This window comes from Scardinius erythrophthalmus (assembly GCF_964197995.2).
Source record: "Scardinius erythrophthalmus genome assembly, chromosome: 11".
In the NCBI taxonomy this organism is placed as follows: Eukaryota; Metazoa; Chordata; class Actinopteri; order Cypriniformes; family Leuciscidae; genus Scardinius; species Scardinius erythrophthalmus.
This window is the reverse complement of record NC_138231.1, coordinates 4,222,985-4,241,361: the sequence shown is the minus strand read 5'-3', so window position 1 is coordinate 4,241,361 and position 18,377 is coordinate 4,222,985. Positions and strand designations below refer to the sequence as shown.

The window sequence follows — 18,377 nt, the reverse complement described above, 5'->3', positions numbered from 1 at the left end:
CTGGTATGCTGACAGCTAGCTTCAAGCATTAGCAGCTGTTCTAAAGCAAACTCACAGAGCAAACACGCCATAAGGCATGCGTACAGAAAAAAAAAAAAAACATGTGAATCGCCTCAAGTGACTGTCTCTGCTAGATTTGCCCATGTAGCCGTCAGTAAAAGCCATGCAAGATTTCAGAGTGCTTCATTATCTCTGGATGAGCGGACATGCGGGATGATTTTCCATTTAATGGAACAGATTTTGACATGGCCACTGATCCTGCAGCAGGGAAGAGATGCACAATCACACCACTGCTTGGCTCATATACTGTACGGATCATACAAATCTCAGAAATCAAAACGAAAATCTATAGTGTACATTAAGATAAGCCTATACTAGGACAATACAATGACATGACAGTCTCCACATTACAAACTAAAGTGGCATTAAGGAGCTAATGTTACATCAGAGTAGAGAACCAGCAAGGCTGCATTGGAATTTATATATTATCCATACAAAAAATACACATTAGTGGCCTTCAAAAGCATGTTACATTGAAAACAGTATGGTTAATGTGTATATGTTGCCCATTGGCTAGCATTTTCTATTCTACATAAAAAAATTAAATAAAAAATAAAAATTCCTTTTCTATCACCAGTGTAGCTCATTATTATTATTATTTTTTCATGCACTTTTAATATTTGTAGTACTATATACATTGGGATTCAGCACAAGTCTGATCTCTATTGCTACTTAAAGATTACGAGACCTTGTGAGAAGAAAGAGCACCCTGCTCTCCTCAGATTAATTACTCTAGATCTCCAGAGAAACGTTAAAGTGATGAGAGAAAGACGCGGAGGGACAAATTGGGGCTGATAAAACACTTACCCTCTGAAGACCTGAAGTGGATAATCATTCTTTGTGACCTTTCCTTGTAAAGCTCCATTATTTCGCATCCTTCCACTGCTGTATGGGTTGTTATTTGTGGTTGTACACCAGACTAATAGCATATGATTGTCACATGGATGTACAAAAAAAAAAAAAGAGCATCTAAACTCTAGAACATAAAGGCTAAACTCTGTGTTTATGTTATGCAATAGGCAGGACAGGGTTAATGTTCCATTACCAATTTAGGCCATTTCACCTCTCTTGAGAGTTCAGATTCAGTCTGCTCGATTACATAGAGGATATTTTCATTCGCATCACGTTAAACATTATCCTAAAGAATTCCTGAGATACAAGTATTTTATTTACAAATATCATGTGTGCAATTCGATGCAATTCAAAGCAATGAATATTTATAGATAAATAAACATCAGAAGTTACCTTAATATGTGCACTGTTCAAAAGTTTATTTTTTTAAATAAATTAATACTTTATTTAGAAAGGAGGCATTACGTCTAAATGTTTTCTGAAGTCTTGGCCATCACAAGAATTACATTTTTAAAAACATTCAAATATAAAACAGTTATTTTAAATTGTAATCATATTTCACAATATTACCGTTTTGGCTATTTTGATCAAATAAATGCAGCCTTGGTGAGACTTTTCAAAGACAAAACAAACAAAAAAACTTACTGACCCCAAACTATGTATGTATATGCATTAGTAGCAATACAGATGTTTAACTTTATTTAGCTATTCCAAAATAAACAATAAAAATAAAATCTGCTTAATTAAAGTGTCAGAGAGAAAAGGATCTAAAAGTAAATGACTGTGTTGGTGGAAGAAACTTTGACTAATGTTATGGACTTCCAGGGGGAAAGCCACAAAATGTAATAGTGTTTTCGTTTTATTTTGGCTGATCTCTATTCCGGACTTGCACACAAACTGCATTGCAATCATTTCCCAAAATGTCATTTATGTGGAAATGTTACGAAGTCTGTAAACAGGACGTTAACACAGGCCAGAGACGGGACACGCCAAAGACGGACGCAAAGAAGAGAGCAAACAAAGAGCAGCAGAGCAAACACTGTACCAGGCAGCAGGCTCACTGTTCGCAATGCTCGAAATATAGGAAGATAAATATAAATATTGAATTAGGGATGGAATTTATTTGAATGAATCTCTGAAGGGAAGCATTTTCTTTTCCTCTTACCTTCATATAAATGAGTGTTTATAAGCACAGCTCTGCTTTGCATCCAAAGAAACCACTGCCCCATAAGCGCCACCTACTGTCAGAGAGTGAATATTAATTTTCATTCAATCCGTCTGTTGTTTTTGTTTTGTGCAGGTGTGTCTTGTAGCATAATGTCACAACTCTTAAGTCAGACCATTATGTTTTTGTTTTAAATCTTGAAATTATACAAATCTAATTTAAATCAAAAACAATTGCTCATGCTACATGTGTGTAGCAAATTTGTTTGTGATTAAAATGCAGTGGTTGCCTCCATTTTCAATGGCTACAGATATTTCTTTGTTTAAGGCTAGTTTGCCCGGTATAGAGCAAATAAACAACAAATACATTTGCTTAAAGAAAAAAAGAATATTGGCAACCGTTATGAGAATCGGCCAATAAAAAAATAATAATCAGAAAATCAGAATTGGCCATGAAAAATCATGATCGGTGCATCACTAGTATACTAGATCTGTGCCTCAGGTCTTAAAGTGACAGCAGCCTAATAAACCTGCTGCTGTGTTAATCAAAGAACAAAAGAAAAATACTGAATAACTTTAATTGTAAGAATTAATCTGCATTTATTTATTTATTTTTTTACAATGAAAACGATCCAGTGTTATTTTATTTTGATTACTTTATTATTTTCTGTAGTATTTATTACCTGAACACTGTTAGACATGCCTAAATTAATAACTTCAATAACTTAAAGCACTGTTTATTTAATTTGTATCTGAATTCTATTGTATTTATTTGTGCTACTACTTGTAATTTGTTTATTTGTTCTTGTTTTATTACAGTATGTTCACTTTTTTGTGAATTCAATTCAAAGTTTGAAATCAAGCTTCCTTGTGCTGTGTGTAAGCTATTGCAATGAAATTAGGCCTACACTATTGAAAAAAACACAAATAGATTTTCAACGGATGGAAAAAAATATGGGATAATATTAAAAATAGTAAAAAGGTTTTTCCCTGTGGTATCGAAAATGGTATTGATATTTTCAAGGTATCATATCGAAGTTAGAATTTCCAGTACCGTGACAACACTAAAATGTAGAATATGGGCCTTTTAAAGCAGAATAGTTTCCCCCATGTGGGTACGCAAGACCCAGCATGCCTGAGCTCAGTCTCTGTGAATCGCCCGGCCATTAACATGAAACTGGAGATGTTCTGAAGAACTTCTTCACACTGACCTGTGATCAGCTCCAGAAAGTTTCTCAGGAATAAAAACTCTCCATCTAATCCTCACACTGCCTCTGGGTTGCGAAGGCAAAGCAAATTTACCACAAGCCAATATTTGACCAGTTTTGTAAATGGAAGGATTTTTTTTTTCAGTCTGGCCACGGCTGAGAAGCAGCAAATACGGATGAAAGCAGGAAATTATGGATCCCTTATTATCGGTGCGAGCATATTTTATGCAGCACTGACATTTCCCGACAACAGAGTAACCAATTTTCTCTGAGCGAAATTTGCTTTGAAGGCAAGAGTCCAAGAAGCGCCAGTGTAAATACAAAAAAAAAAAGGAAACATTCTGTACTTTAATCAAATATCAGTCCACACCAGCATACCACAGGAGAACTTTCCTTTCCTTCTCTCTTCCTCTTTTTCCACTTCCTTTCCAGCTGAAATGAATGTTGCATCAGCAAAAACAGACGCCAAAAGGGATGTTCAATAAGGCAAACATCAATATTATTATTTCTAATGTTAAGGTTAGTGATTTGAACAAAAACCCTATCACTATTAAATATTAAACTACATACCAAAAATCACACCTTAGCAAATGGATAGTAGCGTCCTGGCGAGAGCCAAGCAGTTTGATGCTAAGTTTTACACTGTTATAAAATGTATAGTGCTATCTGCGCATTTGGCATGAACCTGAAATGGCTTTAAAAACGCAAAGTTAATGTTTCCCTACGTCTCAATGAATCTTTATCAAATGTTCTGTCAGAGTTGTTGCTCTCCTTGACATCTAATGGCAGTTTTACACTGCAAAGGTGGCACAGAAGTGCTTCATTTAGGTGTCTTTACACAGACTGTTTAATGCTGCTCAGAGGTGGTATAAACGCACTTAGCAATTTCAACAGTATACTTTGACACTAGGGGCTGAGGTGGGTCAGAGCAGGCATACTTTGGTCTGGCTTTTATGCAGCATTATGTCTTTACACAGAATTTTGAGCAGGCACAGAGCAGCCTTAAAGGAACAGGATTTTCCTATTTACATGTTGTGATTTGTATAGTCACCGCATGTACAAATAACAAGGTCACATGAGACACAGCCATCTTCTAACCGTATACATACTGGGAACTATATTCTCAGAAGGCGAAGCACTGCTACTTGGGCGGAGTGATTTGATCGCAGCGCCTGAGAAGCTCTGTGGTGAGGAGCAGAGTTCGCTCAGGGTTGGAGTAAATCACTCCGCAGAAGTAGCAGTGCTTCGCCTTCTGAGAATATAGTTCCCAGTATGTATATGGTTAGAAGATGGCTGTGTCTCATGTGACCTTGTTATTCATACACGCTGTGACTATACATATCACAACATGTAAATAGGAAAATGTTGGTGTTATTTTGTCACTTATTGGGAGCAGTATGCTAGCTGGAACCATTTACCTCCAGTCTTTGTGCTAAGCTAGGCTAGCGGTGGGTGCGTCAGACAGGGTTACGGCACGCACAGAGATGAGAAGGGTATGTATGGACTTATCTAACTCTGGGGGATACGGTGAATAAGCTAAAGTCCCTAAAAGTCGGCGTGTTCCTTTAACTCTGCAGTGTAAAGAAGCCTAAGTAACATATTGCATAACACTCTTACTTCCTCAGATTTCACACCAAGGCAAAATTAAATTCCAGACTGTATAAAATAACTCAGCTCAGCAAAGAAGCATTCGACGCACACAGTTTAACTAGGGCAAGCTTTTAGCTGGATCGATGTTCTACATAAAGCAGTTTAAAAATCAGACAGATGTTGAGCTGCACTTTGGGACGTTTTCTCCGGGCAGGAAAGATTTGGCAGTGCTTTTTCCCAGATGATCTTCAAAACTCCATCAATGAGTCACTCCATTTCCTAATGCACTGCTGAAACAATATAGACCACTGAGATAATACAGCCTGTCTCATTGAATTATAGATGCATTCTTCTGCATGATGCCAATATGAAATTAAGACGGAGCAAAATGCAAAAATATATAATACATTAAGTTAAAGAATACCGTGAGGCTCAAAAGCGACTTTAAAGCAGTCCCTTACTTTTCACTCCCTAACTTTTTCGATCTAAAAAGTTGAAAGTAGGCCAATAAGCTCTAAATGTCCTTTTATTATTGGTGAAAAACTGCACCAATCTTCTTCCCCTGTCATCAATAAAAAGGAAAGCTGCGCTGCTAACATTGTATTGGCAGGGAGGGAAAAATAAACTCAGTATTGAAGTCCTCTGACCTAGAAACACCTGGTTCACACATCTTATCTTCTCTTCCACGGAAAAGTCAAGCTCCTAAAATATTGCAGTGGAAAATAAAACAGCTGTGTTTAATTAACTTATGCTTGATCTATCAGAACATTCTGCGCTGAATTCAACATTAGTGAAATATCCTAGACAGGGATAGACAAGTTTTGGCTCACAAGCCACACATTGGACTTTAAATAGCACATGGAGAGCGCACACAGTATAATTGCCTTTGAGATATTCTCTGTCGATTGGTTCCACTTTAAATCTATCTCTTGCTCAGACTGGATGCCTCAGAAATCTTGCCAAATGACCATGCATGGATAGTTTTCTTTGTCTAGCATGCGCTAACAGGTCCCACTGCGAGACCTCCTACAGTGGGCTTTAGGCACATTTGCATCGTGTTTGTCCTGTCAGTGTTAGCAAGAAATTCAACTCTAATTTCTATCCGTTTCACCCTGATTTGGTGCACACGCCCAATGTCTTCCTTCGGGCTACACACAATCCCAAAAGGCCACCTGTATTTCAGCCTGACGAAATAACATTCCTGTTATGAAATCGAGTCATCATTCGAGACGAGACAAAGTCTGGCTTCTAACAATGATATTTTATTTTTAGTCTAAGAACGACATTACAGCCCATTACACTTTTCACTTTTGCACATATATATATATAAAATGTATAAATGTTAAGGATATCTATTTATATTTATTAAATGACATAAATAAAAGTTAAAAATATGCTTTAAAGTTAATCATCTGGTTGCATTATGCTAATAAGAATTGAGTAAAATGTACTTATGTTGTTATGAAAATAATGGCACAATGTTAAAAAGGCTTAATGGTCCTAAAAATAGGTTCATTATCAAAAGAGGCCACAGCTCCAAAGCTGTTTACCACAAACAAAGCAGCAAACGCCCCATTAGATAGATGATAAAGTCTTCCGTAGACAATGATCTACTGCGCATAGATTAGCAACACAAAACAAGCGAGAGTTACTCTGTCTGAAATCATCCCCCACCTGAAATCTTGCACTTTTAAATAAACTTTTCATTCTGTCCTGCATTTCTTTGTGGACATCCTCACAGTCTTACATGAAGCAAGGTGAGGCGTTTTCTACAATGAAAGACTGCCTGCATGCTTTGCATACTTCAGCTGCGCGCTAAAGCTATGTACTTTGCAGGGAATGCGAGTCAATAGCAAGACAGCACAACAGTATTGGGACATACTTCCCACATCATTAAATTACATCTTGATACCACTTTGGAATTACATGCATAATTAGACAGGAATGTAGATTAAGAACTTGAATTTTAAGAAGATGAATTTCCTATTATGCAAAATTCACTTTTATATTGATTAGACATAAATGTGTGTGTCGACAGTGTGTTACACAACCACCCTTATAATGATAAAATTCCACCCACTCCTTTTTTTTTATATTCCCCATAAATCATAAACAGTCTCTCAAAATGAGTCATTGCCATTTTCTATACATTAAGACAATGTAACAGGCTGGTTCACGGCTGGTGACAGAATCTGCCCTGTTAGCTTAGATCCTCGCTAGAGCAGCAAGTGGAAACACAAAAACGTCTCAGCTACATGATAAACAATCTAAAATGTTCTTTTGTTGGCTGCATCAATGAACACAGAATGTGTTTTTCCGATCCACTGCGCTACTTTTCTATTGCTTTTCTATGCAAATGTGCTAGACGGTCGTGTCTCGTTCTACAAACAGCGTTCCAAATATGCAGCGCTCAAGTTAAAGGAAGATTAAAATAATTAAAAAATGCATGAATGTGTAAATGGCCCCGAATGGGAGAAAAGAAACATGCAAGGTTTCCGCCTAGCGATTGTTTACATAGTAAGTAATGAAAAGCAGCGTAGTGGAATGCATAACGGTCCAATGCGGTTTCTCCTGTTTTGTTGTTCCCGCAGTATCCGAGGCTCCGCCCTCTTCTGGAAAGGGGGGCGGAGTGCAGCAGCTCATTTGCATTTAAAGATACACACACACAAAGATACACGGACATTTTGGGCATGGTATAATAAATGATCTGTGGGGTATTTTGAGCTGAAACTTGCAGATACACATTCTGGGGTCACTTTATACCACATTATAGGTACCTTTTAATTTCATTTTAGCTTAATTAATTTTGTGCCAGCTTCACCTCAATCATCGCCATTTTCTAGTGAAGAATGAAAAATGATCTCCTCTGTAGCTCAAGGATTTGTGGGTAATATTAGCCCAGAAGGCAAACACTAGGCGCGTTTCCATTACAGATTTGCACAAAATTGCGATTTTTTTCTAAATGTCGACAAAAAACTATTGTGAAATTACGGCGTTTCCATTAACCGATGTTATGCGACTAAAACTTCATTTTTTCCTCTCGTGATAAGTCATCCCAAAAATAATAGCAACGTACGTTGGTAGGTTTATGTATATCTCAGCCACTGCACTGGCCATTATTATTAATGGAAGGAGACGTATGTGTGTTATCCAAGCATTAATGGTAAGGAACGACCCTTATACTTGTGAGCGGCTCATATGGGGTGTTTCTGGGTGTTTCTCCCTCATTTCTGCTTCGAGGTCTTGATCGTGGCATTTATTTGAGGTTTAGAATCCATTATTCCTGTAATTCTTTTGTCTATTATGAATTTAATAAAGAACTCTGTCTCGTATTCTGTCCAAACACACCGCGTCATCTACGTCAGATGACCTGTAAATGCGCAAAAACTGTTTCCATTGTAGTTTTGCAAAATATTTATTTTTCTAATTGTCTGAAAAACCTCCTCATGCGAGCGTAAAAAATTGTATGCCATAAATGGGAGTTTTTGCGAAATTTACCATTGGGCGTATTTTCAATTCGCAATTTCAATTTGCGCAATTTGAAGGGTAATGGAAACGCATCTACAGACTCAAGCTGTGTCAAGGGTCACCCCCTATACCCTCATTCACTATTCCCTACATTACACCACTAATACAGTCCACTTGAAACTAGTGAGCGAATTCAGACGTAGTTTGTGCTCGCTGTTTAATGATCATTTGAAAAACTGGCAGCTCCAGTAGTAATGAAAAGATTTATCTTGAACTCTGTCATGGAAACTAACATGTCTAAACCTTAATTAAACAATTTAATAATCAATTTAAAAGGAATAAATGTGTATGATATTACGCTGTACCCACATTGGACCAATGATTTGGAAAATGCGGGCGCCATCTTCTAGTCAGACATGGGAAATCATTCAGCACGACACTCACAGTGCATTATGGGTATTCTCTAGCCGTTGCGGTGAATTACGGGATTGAATGAGTGCACTCGATAATGTCCAAATTGGTTTCGGACACCAATACAAATGCTGTCTCCTTCATATCGTGCACCATTTAAGTGAATGAGGGTGATTTCGGACACAGCCTGAGACCAGAAATAGTGTCCATCTTATTTTTCAATGCGCAAGTAAACTATTTTCTGTGAATGTGCGAGTCTTCTAGTTCATTAGTCGCTATAGGGAAAAAAACAAGAAGAATAACAGAGTGCAGTAAATGGTAAAACTCTTTGAGCGAAAAACCCACGTTTATAATTAAGACACTACAGAAATACCAGTTAGCAATATTAAGCAGCATAACAAGCTTTTCTGTACAGCTAAAAATAAATTTATAAATGGCCGTGTCCACTCTTACGTGAAAAATAAGGTGGATCCCATCCATCCACATGCTATTTTCAACATATGATTTAAAATACACCAATCCTAAATAATCTGACATACCATTCATCTTCGATATTATGCAAACTGGTCTGCAACTAACGAAACCTCTGCTCTCTAAAGGAAACCAGGTGTTTATACCTGTTCCAGCTCATCTTTCAGGGCTCAATCACTGAGGAGAATGGAGCTGTAGACTAATTTTATTCAGGACGGAGAAGCTCTGAAAGCTGACAGCCAATTCACATAGCCTACAGGCAGCTTCAAGAGAAGTCACAAGAGGACTCATCTCAATCCTTTTCTCAGGAGATAGATATTAAGTATAAATAAACTGATAAAGATATGGAGTACAGGCATGTGGAAAATATCACCACAATGTGTGAACCAACAAGCAGTATTGGAGCATCTTTTGCAAGATAATATTCTGAATATGCTCAATAATATTCATGCTGTTTATGGGAGCTTGTCAAGTGTTATCTTGTCTTGCATAACGTCTGACATCTGGGAAGAAAAATGCTGAGGCAACTGGTGCAAGGCACACAGCAAAATGTATTTTTCAAGAAAAATGGAACAACATCATCATCAAGATTGCAAATGTAAACATCTTTATTAAAACTAGACGTTATAAAAGTGGTTTCCAAGGCATTGCTAAAGTTTTCAGTTTTCAAGATACTATGGGGTTGCTAAGGTGTTCTGAGTGGTTGCTAATAGTGATCAGGTAGTTACTTATGGGCAAAAGAGTCCACCCTTAAATCTCTACAATATTCTGTTTTCTATTAAAATATGATTTGTTTGCCTATTTCAATATATAGGCTACTTGGCAAAAATCTTAAGTCTGATCTCTTAGAAAAGTAAAATCACACATCAATTTGTGGATTGTTGAGGTGTGATTTGACTTTTCTACGATTTTGGACACGTATATTTTGAAATATCATTAATATACTATAAATATTGAATCAATTATGTTTGCCGTCTAACTTCATACCATATACACACAGAAACACAAAAGGTCTTCATAAAAACCCGCCACAATAAGTTTATTTGAACTTTAAGAAATTGTGACAAATCTATTGAATTTAATTATTAATATTATTAAAACTTTATTTTCACATAATTTTCCCTCCATGTTTTAATTTTAACAGTAACCTGTTGTGCCGCACTTTGTTTGCCAAAAAATAAAAGGAATTGTAAATTGTTAATTTGATTACATTTTAAAAGAAAATAATCTTTTTAAACTGTTTTATGCATTCACTGTTTTTGATAATAAATCTGTATAAAATCATAGATCTGCATTTTTTTAAAAAGTTTTACGAATTCAATTGATAAGACATACTTTTTGATTACTAAAATCTTATTTAACCATTAAAACGGAATCCAGCTAAAAAAAATTAAATAGACAAAAAATAAAAATAACCGTGATGTTCACCCATAATAAACCAGACATTAAGCTGTCTCTAAACTGTGAGAATTCGATGTACTTTCATTCTTCTGAAATACTCTTAGAGAGACAGAAAGGAAGCCTGATATCACCCAGGGGTGAAAGCACAATGTGTGTGTGGCCTGACAGCCGTTTCCAGCTCATATCCCTCTGACGTTTATGAGGCAGAAAAGCAGTGATCACCTGACGCTGTGGTACCGATACCCACCCTGAATGATTCCATTATGGCCGAGCTGGGCTGCTATAGTGAGATGTAACGCTTTTCATTTACACATCCATTAGCCTGGAGCCGGACTGCAGCCGCAGATACGGAGCTGTGCCTTCTATAATTAGCACTTTAATTTAACGTGACTGCACGCTCTGTGGTTTTTCTCTTTTCCATTTCCAAGAAAGTTGATATATAGAAGAAAAAGTGAAAAAAAAAGAAGAGGTTTAATGATTCAGCACCATCTGACAGCTTTAATAACCAACTCCATGAAGACATGCCACAGGAATCAGACCCTAGATGTTTCTCCGTTGTTTGTGAGGCTTCTATGTTTGGCACTAGGGATGTCACTGTGAGAACTTTCAGTTTTCTGGAATATAAACTAGTGAAAACGCTGGTATTGCTGGTAACAAGGTTGGGGGATTCAGATTCTGATCATTTGTGGCCATCACAGGGAAACATTTAACAAGATATTTGTCAATGACGCTCAATGATCTGTTGTACATCAAATCCTCTGCCATTGTCCTGTCAGTCATTTCTACTTACTCTCATCTCATCACATAATAAGTGAAATCTGACTCCTGCTGCACTGCTGTAACACCGACCACCACAGCAAGCCTATTTGGCACACAGACAACAAAAAAGAGATTAAACTATACAATAAAACAAGGAAATTTTGACTTTTTTTTTAAGCCAGTGAAACCCAATTTAAAGCAACCCTACTTTTAGGCAAGTCTATTAAAATTAAACAAAATTATTCTTTATTACTATTGCTCACACATCGCATTAAACTAATCTTTTGGGATTAGCCCATCCTGCATCGTTTGATCGACATGATCGATATCTTAAATGGACCCTTTTCACATAGTGGTGAATGGAAATGGAAATATAATGGACTACTATAAATATAATTTTGCATTACTATTTGCTCCAATAGCAAAAAGACAATAATCCACAATAGCATTACCATGACTTTCCAAAAGAGGAAAAAAAAATATAGTGAGATTGATTACAGTGGTCAAAAGTGGAAGACGTCACATTTGCGGTCAGTCTCTCCGCTGTTGTACTATAGTATTGTACTTTAAAGTTTTAAAAAATTTCAAAAAAAAAAAAAAAACGTTTGGTTACACTTTATTTTAAGGTGTCATTGTTTCAGTGTAATTATGTATTTAAGTACTGAGTAATATTAATTAACTACATGTACTTACTATAGGGTTAGGGTAGGATTAGGATTTGATTGAGGGTTAGTTGCATGTAATTGTGCATAATTTACTGTTATTACTATGGTAAGTACATGTAACATTATGTAACAAGGACACTGTAAAATAAAGTGTTACCAAACTTTTTTACAATGTTAATAACTGTGGAAACGCATCATTACAGTCTCTAAAAAAACGATCCATCAGGCAAAACAAAGCTGTGCTAATACTATTAGAAGGGAACAGACATTGAATTAGGATATGTTTATGCCTGGTGGATAATAAACTGGATGAAACAACCCCATAGATTTACACTGAAGAACTCAAGTGAGAATATTATTTATTTAGGGATGACGGCTCTTTTGATTTACTGGGCCAAAAACTAAATAGCAAAATTGCTAAACAAACACGCTCACTTTTCATTTAGGGCAAACAAATAGCAATGCTCTGGGCAACAACCTACAACACTAATGTCAAACAGTATGAATTATATATCATATAGCCTAAGTCAGGACTGATGTTCCTCCAGGACAGAATGATTCGAGAAGCACTTCAGTGTCTGCCTAATGTATCAGGTCCACTTTCTGAGCAAAGTAAGGTGAAAGTACGGTCATCTTAATTAGGCCAGAACCTGCAACGGATAACAACAAGAGCCAAGGAAGACAGCAAGAAAGACAGATGGAAAATCTTGCCTTACCTTCCTGGCATATGGCAAATAATAACTCCTAATGAAAGCGTTTCAAACGACCTGGAGCTTGACGTACTCGGAGATGTCAGAAAGAATATGGCTAACAAACTCTCAGCTTCACTCTGTGGAAATATCTCACCCAGAAGTGTGTGCTGAGGAAATACGGCGTGATATTTATTAGCTCCTGCTTTTGTGTGAACTATACGCACCAAAATAAAGACTCAGAATCAGACGCAAAGAGCAGATCAGAGTAAATTAAGTACATCAGACTGATGGAAGTCACATTAGACAGGAATTAGAAAACGGACAGACAAGTGTCTGCTTTGTTCACAATTAGAGCAAGTTTCTCAGACACAGAATAAGATCCAATTTTCCAGCACAAAAACAGCTCTGTCAACTTCTCTTTGGTGTAGGACTCAGAATAGATCTGTGAAACTAGTCATGAGACTCTAATAAATGCCCATATATTAGCAGTTTCCCCCACATCAGGGTGATTATGATGAAGGAAACACAGCTTTATTTAGTTAAAAGGGATTGTTCATCCAAAAATTGTAATTCTGTCATTAAATACTCATCCTCATGCCGTTCCAAACCAGCAAGACTTTTGTTCACGCAAATGAAGATCTTTTTGATGAAATCTGAGAGTTTTCGGTCCCTCCATTGACAGCTACGCAACTACCACTCTGACGCTTCAAGAAGTTCATAAAGAGATCGTAAAACTAATTGACTATGAATTGAGTTTAGTCCGAATTTTCTGAAGAGACATGATCGCTTTATAAGATGAACAGATTGAATTTAGGCTTTTATTCTAGGGCTGGTCCGAATACCGTTTTTTGAGCTTCGAAGCTTCGGTCGTAATGAACATCGAATATTCGAAGCTTCGGAGAGAGGGGCTGAACATATTCTTCTCTCTAATAAAGGCAGGAATCTCTATGTGTCTGTATGTCCGTTTGCATTTTGATTATTTCGAGAACCGTTCATCCAATTGACTTCACAGGGAGTGCAGTGTTGCATTTGGTGCAATATAGATGGACATGCGAGACGCGACATTCAGAATTAATAAACGTTTAATAAACTACAGAACAGCGCGAGCGGGAAGCGGCGCACCTCACGCGGGCAGGGCTTATATGCTCCTAACGGACACTGCACTAGTGATATAAAATGCACACACACAGGTCTGTTAAATTAAGCAATACTTTTAAGGTAGTCTAATATTTTGTATATTTTTCTGACTAACAAATTACTGACACAGTAAAGGGTAAATTTAAATAAAGAAAAACAAAATTTAAATAAAGAAAAACGAAATTTAAATAAAGAAAAACGAAATTTAAATAAAGAAAAAACAAAATTTAAATAAAGAAAAACGAAATTTAAATAAAGAAAAACAAAATTTAAATAAAGAAAAACGAAATTTAAATAAAGAAAAAACTAAATTTAAATAAAGAAAAACTAAATTACGTTAAATTAAAAACGAGATTAGTTTAGATTGATAATAACGGGTAAAAAGGCTAATACATTTTGTTTCTATTATTCTATTTTCCACAATGTCAAAGCAACGCAGCTTAACCCAAAACACAAGCTCAGGCATGCACTTCTGTCCATACAAACTCTGCTGTTCTGCGCTCTAGCCAGAGAACACTCCCATTGCTGGAACACTTTTAGGCGTCGGTTCTATTTCTAGCATGCATGCGTTTTCCGCGTGGCTCGAGCTGAGGCGTGTCTCACGCAGGCAGTGTACAAACTCCAACCTGTTAACATGGGAGCTGAAATAAAAACGGACATGCCACACAGCCAGTGTGTCGCCGGCCTTATTCAAGCGCGAATGTGAACCGTTTCACGGGGGATCCCAGGTGTGCAAAAAAAAAAAAAAAGAAGAAAAAAAAAAAGAATATTCGAATGTCAAATTTTCACATCAAATACCACCCCACCAAACGAATATTCGAATATTCAGGTCCAGCCCTATTTTATTCACATATAAACATTCAACAACTCACACATCAGTTGTGGTAAACGGAAGCTCAAGCATGTTCACTTGACGTGCGAGAACCAATGAGGATCATTCTCGTGTTACGCATCACATTTGAGCTTCAGCAAGAACCAATGAGGTTCATTCTCGTGTTACGCATCACGTTTGAGCTTCAGCAAGAACCAATGAGGTTCATTCTCGTGTTACGCAGCACGTTTGAGCTTCAGCAAGAACCAATGAGGTTCGTTCTCATGTTACGCATCACGTTAGAGCTTCAGCAAGAACCAATGAGGTTCATTCTCGTGTTACGCATCACGTTTGAGCTTCAGCAAGAACCAATGAGGTTCGTTCTCGTGTTACGCATCACGTTTGAGCTTCAGCAAGAACCAATGAGGTTCATTCTCGTGTTACGCATCACGTTTGAGCTTCAGCAAGAACCAATGAGGTTCATTCTCGTGTTACGCAGCACGTTTGAGCTTCAGCAAGAACCAATGAGGTTCGTTCTCGTGTTACGCATCACGTTTGAGCTTCAGCAAGAACCAATGAGGTTCGTTCTCGTGTTACGCAGCACGTTTGAGCTTCAGCAAGAACCAATGAGGTTCGTTCTCATGTTACGCATCACGTTAGAGCTTCAGCAAGAACCAATGAGGTTCATTCTCGTGTTACGCATCACGTTAGAGCTTCAGCAAGAACCAATGAGGTTCGTTCTCGTGTTACGCATCACGTTTGAGCTTCAGCAAGAACCAATGAGGTTCATTCTCGTGTTACGCAGCACGTTTGAGCTTCAGCAAGAACCAATGAGGTTCGTTCTCGTGTTACGCATCACGTTTGAGCTTCAGCAAGAACCAATGAGGTTCGTTCTCGTGTTACGCAGCACGTTTGAGCTTCAGCAAGAACCAATGAGGTTCGTTCTCATGTTACGCATCACGTTAGAGCTTCAGCAAGAACCAATGAGGTTCATTCTCGTGTTACGCATCACGTTTGAGCTTCAGCAAGAACCAATGAGGTTCATTCTCGTGTTACGCATCACGTTAGAGCTTCAGCAAGAACCAATGAGGTTCGTTCTCGTGTTACGCATCACGTTTGAGCTTCAGCAAGAACCAATGAGGTTCATTCTCGTGTTACGCAGCACGTTTGAGCTTCAGCAAGAACCAATGAGGTTCATTCTCGTGTTACGCATCACGTTAGAGCTTCAGCAAGAACCAATGAGGTTCGTTCTCGTGTTACGCATCACGTTTGAGCTTCAGCAAGAACCAATGAGGTTCATTCTCGTGTTACGCAGCACGTTTGAGCTTCAGCAAGAACCAATGAGGTTCGTTCTCGTGTTACGCATCACGTTTGAGCTTCAGCAAGAACCAATGAGGTTCGTTCTCGTGTTACGCAGCACGTTAGAGCTTCAGCAAGAACCAATGAGGTTCGTTCTCATGTTACGCATCACGTTAGAGCTTCAGCAAGAACCAATGAGGTTCATTCTCGTGTTACGCATCACGTTAGAGCTTCAGCAAGAACCAATGAGGTTCGTTCTCGTGTTACGCATCACGTTTGAGCTTCAGCAAGAACCAATGAGGTTCGTTCTCATGTTACGCATCACGTTAGAGCTTCAGCAAGAACCAATGAGGTTCGTTCTCGTGTTACGCATCACGTTTGAGCTTCAGCAAGAACCAATGAGGTTCGTTCTCGTGTTACGCATCACGTTTGAGCTTCAGCAAGAACCAATGAGGTTTGTTCTCGCGCATCAAGCAGGTTCAGTTGAGCTTCTTTTCATGTTCACTGATCAATGTTTATGTGAATAAAAGTTTAAATTCAATCTGTTCGTCATATAAACTAAGCGATCACGTCTCTTCAGCAAATTTGGACTAAACCGGTCAAATTAATATGGATTAGTTTTACAATCTCTTTATGAACTTCTAGAAGCGTCACAGTGGTAGTTGCGTAGCTGTCAATGGAGGGACAGAAAACTTTTAGATTTCATCAAATGTGTCCTGAAGATGAACAAAAGTCTTCGGGTTTGGAACGACATGAGGGCGAGTCATTTTTGGGTGAACTAACCCTTTAACAACCAGACTTTTTTGTCTTTTATTTAGCTCTGTCAACTTCTCTTTGGTGTAGGACTCAGGTCAGAATAGATCTGTGAAACTAGTCATGAGACTCTAATAAATGCCCATACATTAGCAGTTTCCCCCACATCAGGGTGATTATGATGAGGGAAACACAGCTTTGTTTAGTTAACAACCCGACTTTATTGTCGTAAAACAAATCAAGCTTAAAAAAACCCACATGGCATTTGCCATATTCAGATCCACATAGGATCAAATCCCGCCAGCGTTATCCATCCAGAGCGGCGCAAACAAACCCAGCAGGCCCTTTCCCAGCCTTATGCCGGATCACAGATTTAACACTAGTAAAATCTTAAGACTCTAGTAACAGCTGCCAGACCTCTACATTCCCACACCGCTGGACAGTGACGGATAGCGGGAGAGGAGCTCGCGTGATTGGTCCTTTCGCCTGAGGGGAATTACTGCATGATGCTCAAAATCACAAAGCAGAGTACAGTACCAACAGCAGAAAAGACATGCCTATTCCTATAAAGTTTAGACCAGAATCCTAAACACACGTTGAGGGCGACACACAATCAAGATATGTTGGCGTGCGGCTCTTTAGATAAATAAAATGCCTAAATAAAGACATCTTAAGCACACAACACCTAAAATAAGAGCTGTTAGACTAATAAAACGGTTTGGTTGATTTAGTGTTTCTTTTAGTCACGCCTGAACTGGCACGGCATTGCACAGATGGTCAGCAGGGCAGAGAGACAAAATATCTTTATTTTCCTTCACAATTAAAACGTGCAATGAGATGACAGACACCTTCACAGATGGGTGAGGAGGAAAACAACTCATTTACACAAACACAGGGAACATGTCAGCACCCAAACACAGAAAATCAATGACCACATCTGTCAACTGGGATACCAGATGCAGACCTAATCAATGATATTATCATACTTGCTCAAAATAATCAAACATTCACCGTCATTTATAACGTCTTGCGTCTGAATGATCAGACACAATAGGTTGTAATCAACAATATCAGATATGATCTGATCTAAAGTGTCAGACTAAAAATATCTCACAGAGAGATTGAGAATCTATGTTCATGTCATGCAAGGCTTGTTGTGAGGATCTGATCTTTTGAGTCAAGATTCAATATTCTGAGTTTGTCAAGTGAGATCAGATCACAGAAGTGCGTATGTGATACTCTAACAATCAGATTAAGATATTCTCAATATGAGACATTCTGAATGATCTCATATTATATTATGACTGTCATTACATCCTCAGTGTGTGTCTTGGCTTCATCAGATCATGTTATTAGCCTATAGCTAATAGATCAGATCACTGTCTGTCAGATTCAATATGATAAATTAATGACATGATTAGAGTGTGTCTGATAATGATGATTAGATTAGATGTTATAAATTAAGAGTGTCTCATATTCGAATTTACGTATTTATTTATTAATAAATCAGATCAGTGTGTGTCTGATATTATTGATCAGATGCTATAAAATGACAATATTAGAGTGTGCCTGCTATTGCTGTTAAGGTTAGATGTTATTAATAAATCAGCTCAGTGTGTGTCTGATATTATTGATC

At 37.8% G+C, this 18,377-nt stretch overlaps 1 protein-coding gene across 4 annotated transcripts in view; it reads right to left on the bottom strand.

Moving 5' to 3' along the window:
- Positions 1-18,377, bottom strand: part of extl3 (exostosin-like glycosyltransferase 3) — a 32,429-nt gene that overhangs the window by 13,535 nt on the left and 517 nt on the right. Inside the window, exons 1-2 of one of the 4 annotated variants that reach the window (XM_081378068.1) lie at positions 11,416-11,489; positions 10,873-11,037 (exon numbers count right to left, since the gene is read on the bottom strand). The exons of 1 other annotated variant lie outside the window; for it this stretch is intronic. The gene's annotated coding sequence lies outside the window, so the exon portion shown is untranslated. Of the gene's footprint in view, positions 1-867; positions 980-10,872; positions 11,038-11,415; positions 11,490-18,377 lie in introns of those variants that run through there. 2 more of the 4 variants (XM_081378067.1, XM_081378069.1) reach the window with 2 other exon arrangements.